The sequence below is a fragment of the Plectropomus leopardus genome, chromosome 10 (genome assembly GCF_026936395.1).
Source record: "Plectropomus leopardus strain MGB_pleo_1.0 chromosome 10, ASM2693639v1, whole genome shotgun sequence".
Lineage (NCBI taxonomy): Eukaryota > Metazoa > Chordata > Actinopteri > Perciformes > Serranidae > Plectropomus > Plectropomus leopardus.
The window spans coordinates 16421079-16430851 of record NC_142185.1 but is presented as its reverse complement, the minus strand read 5'-3'; the positions used below and the strand labels follow the sequence as shown (position 1 = coordinate 16430851).

The 9773-nt window shown below is 40.2% G+C and overlaps 1 protein-coding gene across 2 annotated transcripts in view; it reads left to right on the top strand.

Moving 5' to 3' along the window:
- The first annotated feature begins 565 nt into the window (after window positions 1–565).
- The window catches only part of tmem198aa (transmembrane protein 198aa), a 42135-nt gene continuing 32927 nt past the window's right edge, over window positions 566–9773 (top strand). Inside the window, exons 1-2 of one of the 2 annotated variants that reach the window (XM_088083140.1) lie at window positions 566–797; window positions 1012–1059. The gene's annotated coding sequence lies outside the window, so the exon portion shown is untranslated. Of the gene's footprint in view, window positions 798–1011; window positions 1060–4571; window positions 4775–9773 lie in introns of those variants that run through there. The other variant, XM_042494179.2, reaches the window with a different exon arrangement.

Genomic DNA, 9773 nt, shown 5'->3' with positions numbered 1-9773 from the left:
GGCTGGGAGCTCTCCAAGGTCCTGAACTAACACACTGCCGGCACAGAGGGAAGAAACAAGGCAGCAGAACAACAACCCAAAAAGCTATCTAAAGACTTATGGCTTTGTTTTCTCCCAGCGATACACTGGATGTAATTATATCTCTGTTGCATAATCTAGAATGAGCGTGCTTACCAGAAATCCGACTTGCACGTGAGAAGTAAAATGGTTAGTTTATGGAGGGTGATTACAACAGTATGTCATGATCTGCCAAAACAAGAACCAAGAAACTCGTTGTCAAACGCTGTTTTGTACATACCACTTTAAAAATGCACTTGTTCGCATCTGCTTTGATGCATCTGTTTTGATGCAAACAAGGGGCTTGCATCCTTACTGTCCACCCCCCGCTCTCTTTCCTCTTCTTCTCTCCCCCCACTTTTCTCCCTCATCCCCTTCCCTTCCCTTCCCCTCGTCTCTTCCTCTCCGTCTCTTTATCCCCGACAATAACAACATTTGGCCACGAGTCACCAAGCCCCATTCGTTCCCATGTATCCACATGAATAGCTCCTCCGCACCCCCCTCTCGTGTTGCGGGAATGGTTTAACCCGTTACCCACAGTGAGCGAGACAGCGAGCACAAAGGAAGCGCATATACTGGTCGTTTAGGAGGGATATAATAGGAAAGCATGATGTAAACACGGAATAAAAACCGCAAGGCAGCGTTTCCATTTCCCGTCGCACCGGGTCCATTATCTACGTTCAATATTACATGAGGTACCGGGGCTTACAACAGCGCGTCTGTCTGGACACCGACAGGCAGTAAGTGAGAAATTGAAGCCAAGAGGAGTTGAGCATTGTTTCATCTTCGCTTCAGGCTTTGCTGGAGTTGCTCGCTGTTTTCTTCTGTTTTTTTGGGGGGGGGAGTAAGCCCGGTTCATTCAGATAATCATGTTGGGTTTTTCAAGCTGACCAAGCAGACAAGAAGAGATTTTCTTTTCTTTTTTTTGGAAAAAAAAACTGTTTTTCTCTTTAGGACTCGGGGACGACAAAGGAAACGCGCTAATATGTTGCATTTTTTGAGGTGAGTGAGTTTTCTTTGTTTTGTTATGCTGGTATAGCACGCAGGTTTTTATCGGACTGTCGCGTGCCACTAATAACAGACCAAAGTGTAACATTTTGTCCTGTTATCTCCACCCAACAGCCCACACGAAACACATTTCCTCATGTTAAAACCCAAGAGCTAATTATGTTTCCCACAGCTCCGTGCCCACCACTGTGATTGCCTTTGAAAATTAGACACATGGAGAACCATCTCCTCTCCGCTATTGTTTTCCCTCTATTGTTTTCAAACCGTTGCTTAACGAAGCGTTTGGTGCTCAAAAGCAAGGCACGAGCACTTCCAGACCTCTCAACGCTCGCCTATCAGTGACAGCCAGATGAATCCTTCATGATGTGTGGGAATTAATAATTGAAACGACTAAACTCTGAATTTGATACCAGTGTGCATAATTGGGTTGGACAGCGTGTAAACAGTGGCAGCCAAATTGATTTGCACTCGCAGAAAGTCACGTGCATCCACATCCCAACACCTATCTATCTATCTATCTATCAATCTATCTATCTGTCTGTCTATCTCATCTTTTAAATCTAGGAGGAGTTTATCCAAAAACAAAACATTGACAGGGAAAATAAGGAAACATTGTCTTTCTTACTGGATTCCTCTCTCCACCTCCTCTTCTTCGGGGTACAGTAATAGCACATGAAAGATCTTCATAATTAGTAGTTTGCTGTAGCAAAGAAGAAGTAATTATAGGCAGCGAGCCCACTGAGCTCAACTAAGTGTGCAAGCATTTTTCTTTTTATTTCCTTTGTCAAACATGCAAATGTTGTCTTTGTACCACACGCTAGTTCTGCTCTGAAAATGGCACAGCTTGAACTTGTGTGTTCTCTCCCCCCACATCAACATAGCTTTGTCATAAATGGATCAGAACTAACATGCGGTGTAGTTGTTTAGGGTAGTCTATATTTTTGGTGTGGATAATGCGTGTTGATGTGTTTCACTGGGCATGTGTGCACAGCTGTCCATGAGGTGCAAGAAGAAGAGATACAAATCAACAAAAGAAAGACTTGTTATATGCTGTACATATCTGCTTTGATATTGTGGGAAGGGATGAGAAATAGAACAATGAATAAAATACAAAAGTGGGAAATGCAAAGAGCATAGAAATAAAGAGTTTTGATTATACTCTTTGGCTGTTATGAACACCAGATCTCCTTTAGAATTATAGATTATTAGGGAACATTTTGAAACTCTCTCAGTATAAAAATATTAAGTCACAGTCTATTAAAAAAGGTAAAATGGCATCCCTGAGCTGAAGATCTCTTGAGACATAATATGGATTTGATGGTTGTGCAGTGTTTGAATAGAGGATGCAGGGGGAAAGACGCCATGGGAAGAAGCATGAATAAGATGGAGTGTATTATAGTGTTAAGAATCCGCTGTGCAGCCTGTTACTGACTGCGTGCTTTTGTTTGATGGGGTGATACATCGGAGAGTGCATTGGTGTCAACCCACAGAGTTTCTTACTTTGTAGTGCTATTACATCTTTTGATAAGGCTTTCTTCCAGTTTGTGGTTCATTTCCTAGGCTGAACTTTGAAACTGTGGTCTTGGTTTTGTGAAATGAATAGCATATAGAACATGTTCAGTAAATAACAAAGCTCTTTATCATAATTTTTTACACCAAGCTTTCTACTGCTGTGCTGCTTCATTGGAGTAGTTAAGTGTCAGCAAACAGGGCACTGTTACAGGCAGTATTGAGCAAAATAAAAGTGTTTAACATTTCCTTTTATTTCTGATGATGAAGCAGGCAATTTTCCAGTCAGAAAGCCCAGTCTTCTATTATGAATACTGTCATTACTCTGGATGACAGGTGTTATTCTCTCACACTGATCCCTCGATGTTTGACTAATGACAGCTCTTGATATCACATTTTGATCTCGGTGTCATGTAATGACTGACTGGGTCCATGCTTTAGATAAGAAAATGAGGTGCTAATGAGGACAGTGAGGGGACTGAAATGTGACAACATACTGAGATTCAGTCCCTGACATTTAAAAAGCCAATTAAAGGTATTTTTAATGAGACACCCCCATATGGTATGTTGCTGTTAGTTATGTAACCATATCTGAGAGCCAAGCAGTCTGCAGACTAAGGGCTTCAGCCAAAGCGACAGGCTCAGAGTTGATGAGAAGTCTGACAAGAGGTCAGAAATTCTGTCTCTTTTAAGGCATCTTTTTTTTTTACCTTTCTCCACAGATAACAAAAGTGTGACAAATCTTTTGTGGGTTAGAGTTCCTAAGGAACAGCCATTAGAACAGTATTTTCTATTTTCTTTTTTAAAGAAATTAATTGAAAATATTATTTTACTGTATTTAACCCATCGCAAATTGGCTTGATTTCTTCTTCAGCATCATAAGAAATGACCACAAATAAGCAAGAAAATAGTGGAAAAAAAAGGAATCTAGCATAAAAACTGGAATAAAAAACAAAGAAACAAACAAAAAAAACCAAGGATATTTTCCATATTTTAAACATAATTCTCTACTACTTTTCAAACAAAAGAAATACTCCACAGTAGCACATTTTAACAATTTTTTAGTGTGTTTTCTTGTCACATTTCCTCAGTGTATTGCAATTTGTGGGGTATTTCTTCTCAAGCTGCTCATTGCCCATTGTTTCCCAAGTGTTTGAAAGAACCAATTTGATCAATTTTCAAATGTTTAAATACTTGTGAAAGGTACCTGAATGCAAAACAAGAAAACTGATGTCGATCCAGGTTTCAAAGGGTTAAAGGAGGTGGAGAGGAAAGCTTTCAGCCTCACAAATATTATTTCAAGTAACTGTAGAACATGACCTCGCCATCTAATCAGTATTGATAGACTGAAGGTAGAGACGCTTTAATAGATCACAGTGAATAGGTGCAGATGGATACCAGGGAGACTATCATTCATACATCCATCCAATCCATGGATTGCCTGCATGTGTTGCTACGCACTCTGCAGTGCTTTGATGACACGTTATGTAAGTACAGTGAACATAAGCCAAAAAGACTCAGAATCAAGACTCGAGCACAAAACGTCTACAGGGGCTTCTCTGTCTGACAGAGCTAGTCTGCAACAGGCCTCAGTGTTTTTGTTAGATATTAAGACAGAGACAGAGGTGAGGTTAAAGTGGGTGGGACAAAGAAAGAGTGAGGAACCACTGTGAGTGCAAATGGGAGTTATTAGAGCAATGGATATAAGAGTGAAGTGAAAAGAGAGAAAGTAGGATTGGTAGAAGGGTCGGGTTATGATTTATGGAAAATGCAGACTGAGATTAATACAAAAAAAACAAAAAACAAACAAACAAACAACCAAAAACAAAAGAATAACCATACAATGAGGGAAACAGAATTCAGAATGGGCAGTGTGGAGAAAGAGATGGGGGTAAAAGGAGGGAGAGAGGAGTTAAAAGAGAAAGCATGAGGGGGAAAGAAAGGATAAAGTCGATCCTAATCCCATTAATACACACCACTGCTGTCCTTCCCACCGGCGTTTTCACACACATCACACGCACACGCTGGTTCAGGTCAGATGTATCGCTGTTGAGTGTTATGCAGCTCTCCAGTATGCTGTCTGGGCATTCATTTAAGGCTTTCAATACACTAAATGTACAGCGGTCAGAGCACGGTCAGAGCAATGAGGACAGCGTCAGGTTGGGAGCCACTCGTTTCAACCAGATCTGACTCACAGCATGTAAGAGCCCTCTGGTGATGTGGCAAGTATGTGTGTATGTGCCTGGCTGTCATGTTGGTTTGTAGCTAAAAGAGTCTCTGCGTACCGTTTCAGTAGAAGACACATCTGCTGCTTCTGCCGGCATTTATGAAGTAGACTCAAACAATATCTGAAAACTGTGGGCTTGTGTGCAGATGCAGAACTTTGAGCTGTGTGTAGAGTATGTATGGGTTGAATGCAAAGCCTCAGGAATAATACTTTTTGAAATACTGAAAGAAAATTGATATTTGCCTAAAGTCTGGTCGAGCAATCAGTGAGGTCAGTGACATTCTTCATTTCTAATGCACACTAATACTGTGTGTATCACGGGCAAATATCAACATGTAAATAGAGAAAACTTAGAGCTACAATTGAATGTTATAATTCAGGATGGGTCTACAGAGAGACAGAGCTGCGAGCGGCAACAGCTAACAGAAACAGTGAAAGATAGAGGAAAAGGATGCATACAGAGAAACTGTGTGTTCCTGTGTGTGCCACAGCCTCTTGTCCTGTTTTCACACCATCACAGACAAAATGTACTGTGTGTTTGAAAGTAGCGGCAAGCGGAGTGTGTATTTTCAAGTCCTGCACTTGAGTACAAATCTTAGGCAATGTACTTCACTTGAATGCTGCAATATTTTACCTTACACTTCCACTCCCCTTCATTTTAGAGGCAAATGTTGCACTTTTTGCTCCAATAGACTCTTTAATTGGAGCGCTGTCCTATTTTGACTGCTTTAAAAACCTACAATAAGCATGTAATGTAGAATTGAGATTTACACAATACATGAAACCACCCGACAGTAGTTTTTAAAATGAGCTCCACCTTGTCCTTGATACATTATTAAAGGTTTAATGAGTAGGATTTATGGGCATCTAGCGGTGAGGTTGCAACATTGCAACCAACTAAAACACACTTCTGTGTGCCAAAGATGAAGATGCTAAATTGTAAATGGCCCTTTCTAGAGCTAGTGTTTCGTTCATCAGTTCTTTCTACTATAAAAACAACACGGTGGACTCTGTTGAGGTGGGCCTGTTCTGTAACAAAATCAAAAAGATTCTTAGTTTCAGATTCTAAACTAATATATTGTATATAATATAATGATAACACGGTTATGAATATTATATTCCATTCCTGCCAATATATATCCCCCTAAATCCTGCAACACTAGACCTTTGAAATGCTGTTTACACATAAATGCATTATTAATATTAAAAATTATAAAAGAAGCAGCCATTGCTAGTACTAGTGATTTATTTTATTTTATTTTATCTTATTTTATTTTATTTTTAATGTTTCACAATTTTACATTTTGGATATTTTTCATTGACTGTAAAAATAATGGACTAACATGATATCTCCCATGGTTTTGTGGACTCCGGTTTTAAAGCCTTGACGTTGACATTTCAGCCATCGCCACTTGGATGAGAGGTTGGAGCGAGGGGTGGATTTGACTGAAAAGCTGAAGATACTATTGCGCACAGTCTGCCACTCAAAGCAGCCACACTCTTAATTATATGTCATTTTAAGCCTTCGTAAAATGTAAACTGTGGAGTTCTGTAAAAACTTACTCTCATACATTTGTCATGAATGTTGAAATTACCTATAGAGACTAAAACTGCTTTTTGTACAGGGCTGTAAGCATATTTATTTCTGCTGTTAAGTTGGGCATTTTAACATGGGGATCTCTGGGGATTGACTGGCTTTTGGACAGCCTCAGAGGATGTTGCTTGGTATTCGTACACTGTACATAGTGGAATGGATACTTTTACGTAAGTAAAAGATCTGAGTACTTCTTTCATCTCAGGTGTTTGCACTTTTACTCCCACATTGTTGGTCAGCAGCTGTATATTCCACAGTGTATTTGCATACAAGGCAGTCATACCATCACAAGAAAAAAGTTAGAAGATTTTTTTAACTTAAACTGCTTACTGAAAGCAGAAACTCAAACAGCATAGAGGTAATTATGCAGGAAATGGTTTTGAAAGAAATGGCATATCTGTTTACGCTGTAAGAAACATTACGTATTCATCTGTGTGTCTGATAAATTTAACTCAGTCACCAGGATGAAAAATAGTGTATACACATAAAAACCTGTTAAAAAAAAAAAAAAAGACATTGCTCTGAAAGTTGTTCATTTCCTGCATTTTGAGTGTTCATTTTGATGTGCAGTCAAATGGTTCCTAACAGCCACCATCAGCTCTTGGGGGACGTTTGGATAGAGACAAATGAATCCATGTGGGATTGAAGACAAATTTAACGCTGTGGCTTAAAGTAGGTCTAGTGTTCAGCAGGGGGGGAAAAAAAGCGAGAAAGAGTAAAGTGGTTGAAAGCAGCAGTGAGATAAATGATGCTGGAAAGAGAGACGGTGAAAGACAGAGAATGAGCTGTAATCTGATGAAAGCCTCTTTACTCCCCTGTCACCTCACCTTCAGGCCACAAGCAATGACCAAGGCTTAGAGGGGGATCAATGCTGAGGCCACCAACATGCGGGCGAACACACACACACTCATACACTCTTAGGTCACTTCACTTCAAGTGCTCTGAGGCTGCTTACGTTACACATGCAACATCTGACAATACACCTGAGACCACTGCACGGCAGAGCAGTTTCTGTTCATATTTTTTTGTTGCATATTGTGAGTATTTTGCTGATGGATGGATAAAGGCGTGGACAGGAATTGGGTGAGAGAAAGATCAGCTAGAGATGAGGACATTATGTCTAGTCTCTGGACATACTTTTCTCTCTCAGTGTTTCAGGGTTTTTTTGTGTGAATGTGTGTGTGTGTGTGTGTGTGTGTGTGTGTGGGCATGTGCGCGAGGGGTCTATAGGTCACTCAGACATCTCAATAGGCTTGCAGCTCAAAGGGAGAGAGGGAGAGTGTGAGGAGAAAATTAACAGCTCCCATACAAATCACCCTCATGCATTTAAACTTAACGACCCGCGCAACCAAATGGCGGAGGCTGTTTCACTGCGAGTATCCAAAAATTTTATTTTTCAGATACAAAATGCATGCATGCATGCATGCATGATGGAGGAGGCAGAAAACTCAAAAAAGGTTATCTTGATGCAGAGAAGGAAATGATATACTAAAGACTGTTAGCAGTGAAAGGCATACACACTGTTTAAATTGGGACCAAATTTGTTTTTTTATAATAGCTTCTCCTCTCAGCATAAAAGCACTGACTTAGTTTCACTCACTGAAATGGCCTTGAACGGCACTTAAAAGCACAAGTGTAGAAAATGCTATTCACATCTCTCACATTTATTTATCCACCAATATCAATGCCTTGTTCATCTGAAGGACATGTATTTAGTTAATGCGTCACTACATTGCTCTTAGTGATGTCTTCACCAGTGTTTGCACTGGTATCTGTGCTTATGAAATGTTGAAATTTGTATTTATGTTTTTAACCAAATGCTACAGACTTTGAGATGTGATGGAGACATGATTCAAAAATACACAGAGAGGAAACTGGTTTGGAAACGGTGGAAATTTTATCAAGACAGGCGAGGGGATTCTCATCTAAGATTTCTCAAGCTTGTAAAATTAATTTTACCAACAGCACAAGGCTATTTGCGCCTGTCTGGTTACTATGCCAACTGACCATGAAATTAGTTCAGTTTAATTGCACAGTTTGGCATGCTAATATACAGGCCTGCAACAAAAGATTGTCATCATTATCAACCACTCCAAACGACAACCTCTGGGGCTGAAAAAGTACCGAAAACTGCACTTCATCAAATGGCCACTTGAAGCCAGCTCCAAAACAGACTCGACCCCATGTTAAAATGCCCAACTTTACTGCAGAATTAAACATGTTTACAGTCTGGTACAAAAAAAACATTTTGGTCTCTAAAGCCAACCTCCCCTTTTCTTGACAACTGGATGGAGGTGAATAATTTTTAAAACTCACCTGTTTACTTTTTATTAAGGCTTAAAATTGCGCATAATTCAGGACAAACAGCTTTGAGCAACAGGCAGTCTGTGTCCTCGGCTTCTCAGTCAGATCCACTCCTTGCTCCTTCACAACTCCAGCCTCTCACCAAAATATTGTCACTTCTGGCTCCAAAAAAGCAAGAAGTCGACGGCCAAAATGCTTAACTTGTGGCTTGTGTGTTGGTATCCATTTTAGGAAACAGTGGTAGGTGGTACAAACGCTGCACATTAGTGCATAACTATAATGCCTATTATCACAGCGAGGAACCTCCTCCTGCCTATAACAAAGGTCACATGTACTGCTCTTTTCTCAAGACACTGCACTTAGAGAGCTATCACTCGTTGTTGTATTAAAGACCATTGTCCTCATGAATATAATAGTATTACTGATATAATTTCATGTTACATCTTAAAGGTGTGTAGAATAACAGTCATTGCACTGAAAATGAATCCATCTGTGTTTATTCTGCAACAGATGAGCATGAGGACAGATGCCAGATAGGACTATTTTGTTATATTTCTTTCATGTCAGATCTGTCTTGAATCTTAAGCAGATTCAAACTCTCTAAGTCTGCTTTCCTGACAACACCCTCCTCTCTCTCTCACAGACACACACACACTGTAGTAGTCTCCCAGTGACAGATGGGCTCGATGGAAACACAGTCATCCTGTTAGTAACCATGACATCAGCAACACTGTTACTCACTCTCACATGCACATGAATGCTGTCCTTCTCTCTTTCTCCAAACTAGAAACTGAGCGCGAAGGTACCGACGGAGAGTAACCACTACATATCACTGTCTCTCAGTTCAGAATCATGATCATTTTATTGGGGTACGAGTCTGCCCCATACAGGAGGCAGAGAAGAATGAGCACATGGATTGACAGACAGAGAGATGGGATAAAAAGCCAAACAGACTGCAAGGAAGTCTGATGAGTCAGACAAAACAAAGACTGTATAAGTCAGATAATGCCATGTCTGTGGAGTACACATGAGCTACCCGGAAGCACTGACGCATTCCAGATCCCTAATGGTATG